Genomic DNA, 15,621 nt, shown 5'->3' on the forward strand with positions numbered 1-15,621 from the left:
TGCAGATGGTGACTACAGCCATGAGATTAAAAGATGCTTGCTTCTTATAAGGAAAACTATGACAAACCTAGACAATATATTAAAAAGCAAAGACATCACTTTGTTGACAAAGGTCTGTATAGTCAAAGCAATGGGCAATGGTTTTTACATAGTCATGTACGGATGTGAGAGTTGGACCATAAAGAAGGCTGAGTGCCCAAGAATTGATGCTTTCAAACTGTGGTGCTAGAGAAGACTTTTGAGAGTTCCTTGGACTGCAAGGAGATCAAACCAGTCAATTCTAAGGAAATCAACCCTAAATACTCATTGGAAGGACTGATGCTGACAGAAGATCCAATACTCTGGGCACCGGATGGGAAGAGCCAACTCGCTGGAAAAGACCCTGATGCTAGGAAAGACTGAAAGCAAAAGGAGAAGAGGGTGGCAGAGGATGAGATGGTTAGCATCACCAACTCAATGGACATGTGCTATGCCTGTGCTCAGTCTCTTCAGTCATGTCTGGCTCTTTGCGACCCCATAGACTGTAGCTTGCCAGGCTCCTCTGTCCATGAGATTCTCCAGAAAGAATACTGGAGTGGGTTGCCATGCCCTCCTCCAGGGAATCTTGCCAACTCAGGGATCAAACCCGCAACTCCAGCATGTCCTGTGTTGCAGGCAGATGAATTTGAGCAAACTCAGGGAGATAGTGAAGGACAGGGAAGCCTAGCATGCTGCAGTCCATGGGGTTGCAGAGTCAGACATGACTTAGCAACTGAACAACAAGAACATCATCCTTCAATGTAAAAGACCAAATGTTTTGGAGATTGGTAACAAGGTAAGGTCGTCCACTCCCATGACTCCCCTCAAAAAAAATGTAAAATCCTCGTCAGGACACTAAGGCAAGAAAAATAAGTGTTGCAGAAAAGCTTCTAGAACTAATAATTTACCAGGGTTATAGGATAGAAAGCAAACAAAAATCAATCATATTTCTATATAGTATAGCAGTGAATATTTAGGAACTGAAATGTTAAAAATACATAATCTATAACAGTTCAAGTCCATGTTGTTGCAAAGAGTTGGACACAACTGAGCGACTGAACTAAACTGGTAATAGCTCAAAAATATTAAATATTTGACACTAAGAAAACATGACATAAATCTAAGAAAAGATAGTGGAGGTGATGGAATTCCAGCTGAGCTATTTCAAGTCCTAAAAGATGATGCTGTTGAAGTGCTTCACTCAATATGCCAGCAAATTTGGGAAACTCAGCAGTGGCCACAGGGCTGGAAAAGGTCAGTTTTCATTACAATCCCAAAGAAAGGCAATGCCAAAGAATATTCAAACTACCACACAATTGCACTCATCTCACACGTAGCAAAGTAATGCTCAAAATTCTCCAAGCCAGGCTTCAATAGTACGTGAACCAAGAACTTCCAGATGTTCAAGCTGGATTTAGAAAAGGCAGAGGAACCAGAGATCAAATTGTCAACATCTGTTGGATCATTGAAAAAGCAAGAGAGTTCCAGAAAAACATCTATTTCTGCTTTATTGACTACGCCAAAGCCTTTGACTGTGTGATCACAAAAAACCGTTGAAAATTCTTAAAGAGATGGGAATACCAGATCACCTGGCCTACCTCCTGAGAAATCTGTTTGCAGGTCAAGAAGCAGCAGTTAGAACTGGACATGGAACAACGGACTGGTTCCAAATTGGGAAAGGAGTATGTCAAGGCTGTATACTGTCACCCTGCTTATTTAACTTATATGCAGAGTACATCATGCAAATGCCAGATTGGATGAAGCACAAGCTGGAATTAAGACTGCCGGGAGACATATCAATAACTTCAGATTTGCAGATGACACCACTCTTATGGCAGAAAGTGAAGAGGAACTGAAGAGCCTCTTGATGAAAGTGAAAGAGAGAGTGAAAAAGCTGGTTTAAAACTCAACATTGAAAAAACTAAGATCATGGCATCTGGTCCCATCACTTCATGGCAAATAGATGGGGGAAAAATGGAAACAGTGACAGACTTTATTTTCTTGGGCTCTAAAATCACTGCAGATGGTGACTATAGCCATGAAATTAAATACGCTTGCTCCTTGGAAGAAAAGTTATGACCAATCTAGACAGTATATTAAAAAGCAGAGACATTACTTTACCAACAAAGGTCCGTCTATTCAAAGCTATGACTTTTCCAGTAGTCATGTGTGGATGTGAGAGTTGAACCATAAAGAAAGCTGAGCACTGAAGAACTGATGCTTTTGAACTGTGGTGTTGGAGAAGACTCTTGAGAGTCCTTGGACTGCAAGGAGATCAAACCAGTCAATCCTAAAGGAAATCAGTCCTGAATATTCACTGGAAGGACTGATGCTGAAGCTCCAATACTTTGGCCACCTGATATGAAGAACTGACTCATTGGAAAAGACCCTGATGCTGGGAAAGATTGAGGGCAGGAGGAGAAGGGAACAACAGAGGAAAAGATGGTTGCATGGCATCAGAGACTTGTTGCACATGAGTTTGAGTAAGCGCCAGGAGTTGGTGATGGACAGAAAAGCCTAGCATGCTGCAGTCCATGGGGTCACAAAGAATCAGACACAACTGAGTGACTGAACTGAAGAAAACATAAGCAGAATGTGTATGCTGAAAGCTACAAAACTCTGATAAAAGAAGTTCATAAGACCAAAATTATAAACAAAGAAATATACTGTGTTCCAGGAATGGAAAATTCAACATAGTAAAGATGTTAATTCTCCCCAAGTTAATTAACAAAGAGTATCTGTAAATATAGATAAGCGGATTCTAAAATTGATGTGGAAAGGCAAAGGAAGCAGAATAGCCAAAGCGATTTTGAAAATTTAATTAGTTGTCATTTTCTGCATTAGAATGTGAGCTTTATGGATGTTGCCACCTCATTAGACTGTGAGTTCCGTGTTGACCATTGTACCCTAGTGCTGTGCTTACACACATAAATCAGTCTGCTAATTGAAGGCTGCAGAGAAAAAAATAACTGCTATCCTCAAATTAGCTGTCTTATCCATTCATGGTTGCTACAACAACAACAAAAATAAACACTTGCTGGTTTATAAACAAAAGACGCTTCTTCTCTCCAGTTATGGAGGCTGGGGAAATATAAGATCAAGGCACTGGCAGATTCAGTGTCTGATGAGAGCTGACTTCCTGGTTCATAGACTGTCGTCTTCTCACTGTGTCCTCACAAGGCAGAAGGCACAAGAGAGCTCTCTGGGCCTCTTTCATAAGGGCACTAATCCCATTCATGAGGGCTCCACACTAACCACATGCCAAAGGCCCCACCAGCAAACAGTGTCACAATGGGGATTAGGTACCAACATACGAATTTTAGAGGTGACACATTCAGTCTGTAACACTAGTCTAACGGAGAAGTGCAGTCTGGGGAACTATTATTTCTATGAAACTTTCTCCCCATGAGCCATTTCTTCTATAAACCACTCTCTCCTTATTTTACTTTCTATCTTATATAATAATCTGAATGCTACTTTTAAACTCTAAATGCATGGAGAAGTAGACTTGCGCTATTTCCACAATAACCTGCACGTAAGGTATTTAAACACCCAGGAGATTTTCATTTTTAAAACTAACAATAAAAATTGACTGTCTTTCTTTTGGCATACAGTTCTACAACTTTTACCACATGTAAAGATTCATTTGCCAGGTGGCTTAATGGTAAAGAATCCACCTACCAGTGCAGGAGATGCAGTTTTGATTCCTGGCTGGGGAAGATTCCCTGAAGAAAATAGCAACGAGTGGGTTGCCTGGGAAATCCCATGGACAGAGGAGCCTGGTGGGCTACAGTTCATGAGGTCACAAAGAGTCAGTCAAACTGCTCAGTAACGACTAAGCATACACACACAGAGATATGTGTAACTATTACCTCAGTAGAGGTAATAACCATTTGCATCATCCCCAAAAAACTCAATCATGTTACCTCTTTGTAGTTACCCCTCCCAATCCCTGTAAAGCACTGAAATGAGCACAAAGATGGACTTATAAGCCAGATTTAGTGCTAGAGGATTAATATTGCTTCCCCTCATCTCACACTCCCTGGTAGTACCAACGTCATAAGCATTTCAATTTATGTTTGCAATGTGATCATTACTGGCTTTACCAGAAAGGTTTTATTCTAGCTCCTTCTTTTCCTGCTATACATTCTGTACTCAAATATGTCTGCTGAATTAACAAGGGAGGATTCAGACAAACAGAAATTAAAGGGAGAGAATAACATATTAACTCATTCTGGCTAGAATAAACTTCAAAGTACAAGCAGAAAAGAATAGAGAATTTCATTTCTTGCCCCAAATCCTCAACCCTCTCTAATATCTATGGAAAAGTTTTAATTTTTGTTAACTGAGCATTCTTGACAATTTGGACTCAAATTATTTTTACATTATTTTCTACTACCCTTTTTACAACTAGGAGAAATATATGCAACTTTAGAATACCTACAACCTACTCCCACTTCTTTGACAGTATCTTTGTCCCAACCCTGACTGAAGCAGTAGCCCAAAATGGCCATATTTGTGTTTCATGGTCTTGCCCCTCAGTCAGCACTGATTAAGTTGGACTGCTGATAAAACATGGATAAATTCATATGCAGGCTAAGACAATCAGATTTCCAGGATTTTTAAATAGAAGACTTAGAGATTGAGTCAAATGACAATAAAAGCTCAAACTGATAAATCAGATACAGTTGAAACAGCTTCTGCAGGTAAAAACCATGCACTGAACAACCAAGAGGCAGAAAAGAGACGAGAAAAGCCAAGCATTCCCTGGAAAACAGAAAAACCATTATTCCAGGTACTCTATAGCCCAGGTATATTTTATTTTCTGTCTTCAGAATGTGCACAAGATTCCTATTACAAGCCTACAACAAACTCTCCTGCATTTAAGTAGCTTAAGTTAGCTTATATTCCTTAAACTAAATAACTCTAACTGTACTCTTTTTCACACATTCTTCAATTTCTTGCCTCTGTACTCTGGATAGCTACATAAATATCTTACCTTTTACAGTACAAACTAAATTGGTTACACATACTTAGAACTGTAATATATCAAATTTAAAACATTTCTACTTTTGTGCATCAAATGAAACTATCAAGAAAGTATAAAGGCAAACCACAAAACAGGAGAAAATATGTAATTTGTTTCGCTAATTAGAAAAGTGAAAGAAAATATTTACCTCACAAGTAGAAAAGTATAAAGGATACTTCAAAACTGGCAACAGCATAAAGGCAATACTTACAAAGTTCAGTATATTTCTTTTACATTATAACAGTATCAGTTACAGATGCTGTATTATGGATTTTACCACAAACTATGTAAGTGAGTCCTTTAAATACAGACTGTTTTGCAAATACCCTGTTAACAGGAGTTGTAGGCTTCACCAAAATTAAACTGATATAGCTCTAACCACCCAAAGATGACCAAATTCAAGGGTGGCAGACCCCCAAGTCACTGAATTTATTTAATCCTTCAGAAGAGTACTGGAGGGGAGGGGAAGAAGAGTACCAGAGGTGAAATAATTTATGCTTGTTTATATAAATTTCAACCATTTACATATTATGTCTCACTATTTGCCTGGGGATGAATCTATTATATCTAGAATATTAGAGTAATTACTATAGTTAATATATAACTGAACTTGCTTAGTTGGCTTCCTAATGTATTTCAACTATGACTCTCCTCCACGTTCAATTCTTCAGTCTTATCTTACATGGGCCCAACTGATTTCTCTCCTACAGAAACATCTCCCAGAGAAAGGAATCAAACATACTTTGAGAAATGATACTATTACTCCCAGAGTGACCATTCCAAAGGTTCCAATCATTTAATTATTAAGCCCTGGTACTTTTTAAAAAGTTTTTAATCCAATAAATCTTTGTGTTCATATATACATGGCTCTATGTCTCTTTACAAAGACAAAAAAGATATGTTTCATATCTGCAGGGAGTTTTCATTTTAGTAGAAGAGAAACATACACCTACAAGTAATGATGAAAGTCTCAACACTTTGTCTTTACCTCATTCAGTCCTCAAAAGCAGGTGATGGGTACATGTCCACCATCCACTTTTATGAAGCAATATACAGAACTTGTGCATTGGATATAAAGACATGATTTTACTACTTTACTCTCACAGGATTTCCTCTGAAATTGTTTCCCTTCTGTTCCACAACAATTACAAACTACTAGGTATAAAACAAATTAGAAGGATATCATGTATAGTACATGGAATATAGCTAATACTTTATAATAATTTTATTTTTTAAATTTATTTTTAATTGCTTTTTCTTTGGCTGTACCAGGTCTTAGCTGTGGCATGCGGAATCTAGTTCCCTGACTAGGAATTGAATCTGGACCACGGCATTGGGAACATAGAGTCTTAGCCACTGGACCACCAGGGACATCCCTGTAATAACTTTAAATGGAGTATAACCCATAAAATATCAGACCACCAGGTTATATACCTGTAATTAGTATAATATTGTAAATCAACTGTAATTGAATTTAAAGTTGGCCTAATAACTATCCTGGCTCTTCGCCCCTCCTCATCAAATTCCTTATAAAACATGGTAGACATAATTTTTCACATGACTCTCCAATTTCACATCATCCCACCTCCCTCAAAACAAAAATCAAAGTTTACCTTCATTAAAGTTTCACAAAATGGCTACTGTGTAGGCATGTGTGTATGTTAGTTGCTCAGTTGTGTCCCAACTCTTTGCAGCCCCAGGTTGCCCCAGGTTCTCTAGGCAACAATACTGGAGTGGATCACCATTTCTTCCTCCAGGGCATGTTCTGGACCCAGGGATCAAACTTGGGCCTCCCGCATTCCAGGCAGATTCTTTACCATCTGAGCCACCCGGGAAGCCCAAGGTAAGCATGTATCACTGAATTTGTTAGTCAGCTATTCTGATAGAGACTGAATTTACATCAATGACTTGGATATCACACTTTAATAAAGAGACTGACAAGTACAGATAAACTACCACTACAGATAAACTATCCAAGTCCCACTTTCTCAAGTCCCAAATCATCTGCGATGCTGCTACCAGAGTCACTGTTCTAAAACACAATCTTAAGCATGTTGCCCTTGTTTTGAAAACCCATCAAAGGTCTGGTATGCTGCCACCCCTCATGGAATCAATTAAAACTGTGTAGTTCTGTCACACAAACTCATTGATAATTTAGCCCCAACCTTTCTGTCTCCATTTTTGACACTTTACCTCACTTGACCTAAGGTGTTGTTCTATTGTTGCTATTGTTTAGTTGCTAAGTCACATCTGACTCTTTTGTGATCACGTGGACTGTAGCCTGCCAGGCTCCTCTGTCCATGGGATTTCCCAGGCAAGAGTACTGGAGTGGATTGCCATTTCCTTCTCCAAGGGATCGCCACAACCCAGGGATTGAACCTGCATCTCCTGCACTGGCAGGCGGACTTTTTACTAACACTGAGCCACCAAGGAAGCCCTGCATCCTAAGGTGAGGTCATACTAATAAGTCTCTACAGTTTCAAAAGTGCTGTGCTATTTCATGTATAATTCTGCATATGCTGTTGTGTGCCTGTACTGGCTTCAGCCTCATTCCAATCCAAACCCTCCTCCTCATCAGTAAAAGCAAAACAAAACAGAAAAATTATGCATTCATGTTTCATCTAATGTGAAAAGTTCCCTAATGTCTCATGACCGAAGTTAATCACTTCTTCAGTGCCACTGATGCACCCTTGTATTTTCTTTTATAACACTAATCAGGTTTGTATTGTAAGTACTGATTTATATGATTCGCCCATCTTAAGTTTGTTAATAGAATATTTTTTCTCTAATTTCCTTAGTACCTCATATATATAATAGAGCTTGATAGCATTTGCTGAATGAATAAATGGTAAGAAAATATCAAGCTAATTCATAAGAATTGTATATGCTTAGCTAGCAGGGTCAAAAACAGATTCAGTAGCTATCTTTAAATTTCTGAACAGCAATTAAGTAAAAGAACTCACTTGTTCTTTGTGGCTCTAAAGGGCAAATGAGGACCAGGAACATTACAAAGAGATACACTGTTCTTTGACATAAAGAACCTTCTAACAATTAATACCCTCAATGGGCTGCATTGAGGAAATAGAGTTGCTTGGTAGTGAAAGAATTCAAGCAGAGGCCAAACCACATCTATCAGGTGCCTAAACTCTCTCACAATAGAGAGGCTGACACTTAGCTCTGGGGGTTGTTGTTTAGTTGACACTTTGCTCATCTGACCTAGAAGCACTTTCTGAATTGAACCCGTCTTCCAGGAGCACAGTTGAAATATCTCTACTGACCAAGGCACCTGTCTTTTATTCCACTTGATGTTATGACATTTCCATCAAAATCAAAAGATTTTGACGGTCTCACACAACAGCAAAACAATCTTATCTCTTCATTACAATGTGTAGCTAGTTATTATTTTAATCAAAAACATTTTATAGTGGTTAGCTTCTAATTTTTTTTCTTCACGCAGTATAATTCTCACTTGTGCTAACAGTATAACTTATTTTGAAAGGTAATCACAGTCCTAGTATGGCATTCTTGTGCTTCTGGAAGTATATCACAAAGATGGGCATAACTCTCTGGTTATACGTTCAATTACTGTGCTGGTTACCTCATATCATTTTTATCAAAAGCTATATTTTTTAATCTTTAGACAACAAATTTTGTATATTCAACACCCAATTATGAATTACAACAAATCTTTTGTTTTCCAAACAACACCCAAGCTCTTTAACTCTTGGTGTACTGAAAAGTCAGTTCAACATGGGTGAGGTAAGGAGTGTAAAGGGCTATGTAACCGAAAAAGCAACTCAAATTTTATCACTCTTCACAACACAGAAACTACCTAGTCAATTAAGACTTTTAACGATTTAAAACTTCAATAACTTACTTCAAAACTTAAATTTATACATAACATACCTTCCTGATAATGAATAAGTTTCTTATGGGTGGCAGATTTAAATTGTTCGCTAATTTTACCATGGTCCTTGTAGGAGAAACTTACCTTTTAGCAATGGAGCTCAAGTAAGACTACATTTTGTAAAACTGTATATTGCATTTATCTTATATTTTGATATATGTAAACTGTAATATATGAATCTGTCATACTAACAACCTAAACTTTTAAAGTCTAAATTAAACCTTATATATAGGTTTTCGAAAAGGCAGAGGAACCAGAGATCAAATTGCCAACATCTGTTGGATCATTGAAAAAGCAAGAAAGTTTCAGAAAAACATCTATTTCTGCTTTATTGACTATGCCAAAGCCTTTGACTGTGTGGATCACAATAAACTGTGGAAAATTCTGAAAGAGATGGGAATACCAGACCACCTGACCTGCCTCTTGAGAAATCTGTATGCAGGTCAGGAAGTAACAGTTAGAACTGGACATGGAAAGACAGACTGGTTCCAAACAGGAAAAGGAGTACGTCAAAGCTGTGTACTGTCACCCTGCTTATTTAACTTATATGCAGAGTACATCATGAGAAATGCTGGGCTGGAGGAAGCACAAGCTGGAATCAAGATTGCCGGGAGAAATATCAATAACCTCAGATATGCAGAAGACACCACCCTTATGGCAGAAAGTGAAGAAGAACTAAAGAGCCTCTTGATGAAAGTGAAAGAGGAGAGTGAAAAAGTTGGCTTAAAGCTCAACATTCAGAAAACTAAGATCATGGCATCTGGCCCCATCACTTCATGGCAAATAGATGGGGAAACAATGGAAACAGTGACAGACTTAATTTTTCTGGGCTCCAAAATCACTGCAGATGGTGACTGCAGCCATGAAATTATAAGACGCTTACTCCTTGGAAGAAAAGTTATGACCAACCTAGACAGCATATTAAAAGCAGAGACATTACTTTACCAACAAAGGTCTGTCTAGTCAAAGCTATGGTTTTTCCAGTAGTCATGTATGGACGTGAGAGTTGGACCAGAAAGAAAGCTGAATGCCGAAGAATCAATGCTTTTGAACTGTGGTGTTGGAGAAGACTCTTGAGAGTCCCATTGGACTACAAGGAGATCCAACCAGTCCATCCTAAAGGAAATCAGTCCTGAATATTCATTGGAAGGACTGATGTTGAAGCTGAAACTCCAATACTTTGGCCACCTGATGCGAAGAGCTGACTCATTTGAAAAGACCCTGATGTTGGGAAAGATTGAAGGCGGGAGAAGGGGATGACAGAGGATAAGGTTGGATGGCATCACTGACTCAATGGACATGAGTTTGAGTAAACTCTGGGAGTTGGTGATGGACAGGGAGGTCTGGCGTGCTGCAGTCCATGGGGTCGCAAAGAGTCAGACACGACTGAACAACTGAACTGAACTGATACAATCTGTCATTACAAAATATTTCTTTTGCAAGACATAACCTGTTAAGAAGCCATGAAGGTGCTTAGTTGTTCAGTTGTGTCTGACTGTGACCCTATGGATTGTAACCCACCAGGCTCCTCTGTTGGAATTTTAGGCAGGAACACTGGAGTGAATTGCAATTTCCTCTTCCTAAGGATCTTCCCAACCCAGGGTCTGAATCTGTATCTCCTGTGGCTCCTGCATAGGCAGGTGGATTCCTTACCACTGAACCACCTGGGAAGCCCCAGGATGGGGATATTAGGGAAGTTAAGAGGAAGAGGCACAGCAACGATCTTTAAGAAGTTGCCAGAAGCATCCCAGGGCATTGATATAAGCAGAATAGAAAAATAAATATGTAAATAACCCGTGGTAAGCGCACAGACCAAAGTACCGAGCTAACTTGCAGCTAACGCTTACTCTCTCCAGCAATTTTTCTCTGCACGAACCTCTTCAGACTCATTCTAACAGTTTCTCTCGTCTCTAAGGAAACCCCCACATCTTCCCAATTTTGTCTCCTTTCTCACTATCTGAACTGGAATGCGTGAAAACAAAGTATTTATCTATAGTGTATTTTGTACTCCCCGTGCTGTTTTTAGAAAGGAGGTAAATGAGCATTTTATGTTTTTCTAACAACAACAAAAACCCATACAGTGTTGTGGTCTTTGAATAACTTTTCTGGGACAGCAAAAGAAAAGCATTTTGCCTACTTGACTAGAAAATGACTACAAACAGTCTAGATGAAAACCAGATTTGGAAATTCTAAATAATGTAGTTGTATATTGGGGAAAATATGAGAACACAGCACAGAATTTGATTTCAAAACTGTCATGTTCATTTCCAAATTTAAAATGTTTTCAGTGTGAGGTTAGAGAGAGACAGAAGCAAGTATTTTTTTAACCAAGAAATGTAACCCAAAATCAAATTTAAATTAAAAAGAAAGTGAAAAGCAAATTCAAAGGTAAATTAAAAATTAAACACATTACCAAGTTAACCCTTAAACTAGCCCTAAGTAGGAATATAACTTGTGGCTTGTTTTCCTAGGTAAACTTCTCTTAATCGCAGGAAAGAGCCTGCTGAAAAGCCAGACAGTCACATGGGTTCCCCTCTCTTTCTTGTTTTGGCTACAGAAATAAGAAGTGCAAGAAAGGCTGAAGCAGCAAATTCTGGAGGGGAATAAGCCACGTGCAACATGCAGAATTTTTTCTTAAAGGCATGGAAAAGAATTACAACTACTCAGCAGAAGGAAGGGAAATTAATGCCCTTTTTGATAAACTATAAATAAGAAGAAGTTCTGACTCCATGTTGAGAAAAGGTTTTTGAGTTAAAGTTTATCACAGAACACATAAGTATGGCTATCTAAAACCACATAAAGTGAAAGTAAAAGAACTTTCCCACTAATAAAAAGGAAAACAGGATTCTAATTATGCAGAGATAGCTTCTCAATCTAGTGAGTTAGTAAAATACTTCTATATTTGTACTTATATCTGTTCTCTTCTGTATCTCTATTCATACTCATCCATTACATAGTACCTCAATATGACCCAATTTTAATTTTAAGTCAATAAAGCAATCTAAGCTTTAAATGTATGTTGAACCTTCTTTTAGTTACCACCTGGAGAGCTCTGCCTATCAATAACTTCAGCTGACACCTGAACAACTCAAGGACTAGGCGGACCTAACATAGTCAAAAATCCCAGTATAATCTTACAGTCCGCTCTTATCTGCAGCTCAGTTCAGTCTCTCAGTCATGTCCCAACTCTTTGCGATCCCATGGACTGCAGCATGCCAGGCTTCCCTGTCTATCACCAACTCCTGTCTATCACCAACTCTTGTTTAAACTCACGTCCATCAAGTCGGTGATGCCATCCAATCATCTCATCCTCTGTCATCCCCTTTTCCACTGCACCCAGAATTCAATCAACAGAGGATGGTGTAGGACTGTAGTATTTATTATTGAAAAAAATCCACATATAAGTGGACCCAGGCAGTTCAAACTCCTGTTTGAAAACAGTCAACTGTATTTCACGAATTATAGTGTGGTAACCATTTTCATGGTTTTTCCAGTGGTCATGTATGGATGTGAGAGTTGGACTGTGAAGAAAGCTGAGCACCAAAGAATTGATGCTTTTGAACTGTGGTGCTGGAGAAGACTCTTGAGAGTCCCTTGGACTGCAAGGAGATCCAACCAGTCCATCCTAAAGGAGATCAGTCCTGGGTATTCATTGGAAGGACCAATGCTGAAGCTGAAATTCCAGTACTTTGGCCACCTCATGCAAAGAGTTGACTCACTGGAAAAGACCCTGAATGCTGGGAGGGATTGGGGGCAGGAAGAGAAGGGACGACAGAGGATGAGATGGTTGGATGGCATCACCGACTCGATGGACATGAGTTTGAGTAAACTCCAGGAGTTGGTGATGGACAGGGAGGCCTGGCATGCTGCAATTCATGGGGTCGCAAAGAGTCAGACACAACTGAGCGACTGAACTGAACTGAACCACTTTCATCAGAATCACTTGAGAAATTCTGTTAAACATTTGGATTCCTACTGGACCCCACCCAAGATCTACAAAATCAAAAAGAGTACTCAAGGAATTCACATCCCACCCCATCCCCTACCACAGGTAATTTTAAACACTGCTGCTGCTGCTGCTGCTACTAAGTCACTTCAGTTGTGTCCCCTATAGACAGCTCTGTCCATGGGATTCTCCAGGCAAGAATACTGGAGTGGACTGCCATGCCTCCTCTAGGGGATCTTCCTGACCGAGGGACTGAACCTGGGTATCTGATATCTCCTGCACTGGCAGGCACGTTCTTTACCACTAGAGCTGCCTGGAAAGCCCAGTTTGATGTTTAAAACTACTGTAGTAGGGTCTAAGCAACAAGCAATCAGAACTCCCTGGGGACAACTTTAATGTAGCCAATAGGGTTCCTAGGAATAGGAATAAGCCACATCAAAAAGGTTTGGCTTTCCCTTTCTGAATAATACATTTGGAGATGTGTAACAAATGTATCACTTCAAAATCTCCCAATGTTTCCACGTTTCCCCATAGTTTTCCTACCACAACATACTAAGTATAAAATATATGAGTAAGCCAAGTTAAACAGCTCATGAATTTAAACTTAAAAAGTGTCTTTCCCTGTCTATGTAAGGTCCTTAAAACAATAAAAGATACAAATATTTTAATCTTTCTCAACATTCTCTCCTTTCAGTTCCTTCTCAGATTTGCTTTTTAGGCAAAGCTTCAAGACTTCTAGAAATGCTGTATCATTACACCAGAGTCCATTTTAACACCCATCCAATCCCAAATACAAACTGTTTTAAAATCTACTATATAAATTGTGCAATGCTTCTTTAGTGAGTACACAAAAAATTCATCCCAGGCTCTCCCTTTTTTTAAACCAATGATTTTAGTGAGGGAGTTGGGAAAGGGATTGTGGCTGTCTTCTGTAGTCTGAATAATAAGATGTGGGTCCTCGCTATACACCACATAATAAATACAAGGCATTTACCATATTATCTCATTTAACGCTCATGATAATCCCATGAGATAGCTATCGTTATTACCCACATTTTATGGATGAGTTGTCTAAGATCCAGAGAGGTCAAGTTACCTATCTGTAAGTACACAGCTAGTAAGCTAATTTTCATTCCAATCCCAAAGAAGGCCAATGCCAAAGAATGTTCAAACTATCATTCAATTGAGCTCATTTCACATGCTAGCAGGGTTATGCTCAAAGTTCTTCAAGCTAAGTTTCAGCAGTACATGAACAACTTTCAAATGTAAAAACTCTGTTTAGAAGAGGCAGGAACCAGAGATCAAACTGCCAACATGGAGAAAGCAAGGGAATTCAAAAAACATCTACTTCTCCTTCACTGACTACCAGAAAACCTTTGCCTGTGTGGATCACAACAAACTGTGAAAAATTCTTAAAGAGATGAGAATACCAGATCACCTTACCTGTCTCCTGAGAAACTCCTATGTGGGTCAAGAAGAAACAGTTAGAACCAGATGCAGAACAACTAACTGGTTCAAAATGGAAAGGAGTATGACAAGGCAGTATATTTTCACCCGGCTTATTTAACTTATATGCAGAGCACATCATACAAAATGCCAGACTGGATGAATCACAAGCTGGAATCAAGACTGCCAGGAGAAATATCAACAACCTCAGATATGCAGATGATACCACTCTAATGGCAGAAAGTGAAGAGAACTAAAGAGCCTCTTGATAAGGGTGAAAGAGGAGAGTGAAAAAGCTGGCTTGAAACTCAACATTAAAAAAACTAAGATCATGGCATCTGGTCCCATTACTTCATGGCAAACATTTGGGGAAAAAGTTGAATCAGTGATAGATTTTATTTTCTTGGGCTCCAAAAATCACTGCAGATGGTGACTACAGCCATGAAATTAAAAGATGCTTGCTTCTTGGAAGGAAAACTATGACAAACCTAGACAGTATATTAAAAAGCAAAGACATCACTTTGCTGACAAAGGTCTGTATAGTCAAAGCTATGGTTTTTCCAGTAGTCATGTACAGGTGTGAGAGTTGGACCATAAAGAAGGCTGAGTGCCCAAGAATTGATGCTTTTGAACTGCAGTGCTAAAGACTCCCAAGAGTTCCTTGGACTGCAAGGAGATCAAACCAGTCAATCCTAAAGGAAATCAACCTAAATATTCATTGGAAGGACTGATGCTGAAGCTGAAGCTCTAATACTTTGGCCACCTGATGGAAGAGCCAACTCACTGGAAAAGACCCTGATGCTAGGAAAGATTGAAGGCAAAAGGAGAAGAGGGCAGCAGAGGATGAGATGGTTAGACATGACTCGATGGGCATGTGCTGTGCCTGTGCTCAGTCACTTCAGTCATGTCAGACTCTGTGCGACCCCATGGACTGTAGCCTCCTCTGTCCATGGGATTCTCCAGGCAAGAACACTGGAGTAGGTTGTCATGAGACGGTTAGATAGTATCATCAAATGAATGGACATGAATTTAAACAAACTCTGGGAGATAGTGGAGGACAAAGGAGCCTGGTGTGCTGCAGTGCATGGGGTCACAAACAGTCGGACACAACGTAGTGACTAAAAAACAACAACAAGCTAATTCAAGCAGTCTAACTCCACAATCAGCATCTTTAAGCAGTACACTATAACAATCCAGGGCTTCCCTTGTGGCTCTGCTGGTAAAGAATCCGCCTGCAATGAGGGAGACCTGAGTTCAATCTGTGGGTTGGGAAGA

General features: G+C 39.3%; 1 protein-coding gene across 6 annotated transcripts in view; it reads right to left on the minus strand.

Annotated features, from left to right (window-relative positions):
- TBC1D12 (TBC1 domain family member 12) overlaps positions 1-15,621 on the minus strand; it is a 119,175-nt gene that overhangs the window by 72,653 nt on the left and 30,901 nt on the right. The window contains exon 1 of one of the 6 annotated variants that reach the window (XM_070464122.1): positions 3,700-3,718. The exons of the other annotated variants lie outside the window; for them this stretch is intronic. The gene's annotated coding sequence lies outside the window, so the exon portion shown is untranslated. Of the gene's footprint in view, positions 1-3,699; positions 3,719-15,621 lie in introns of those variants that run through there. 6 annotated transcript variants of the gene reach the window in all.

The sequence above is a fragment of the Odocoileus virginianus genome, unplaced genomic scaffold (genome assembly GCF_023699985.2).
Source record: "Odocoileus virginianus isolate 20LAN1187 ecotype Illinois unplaced genomic scaffold, Ovbor_1.2 Unplaced_Contig_15, whole genome shotgun sequence".
NCBI classification, from domain to species: Eukaryota; Metazoa; Chordata; class Mammalia; order Artiodactyla; family Cervidae; genus Odocoileus; species Odocoileus virginianus.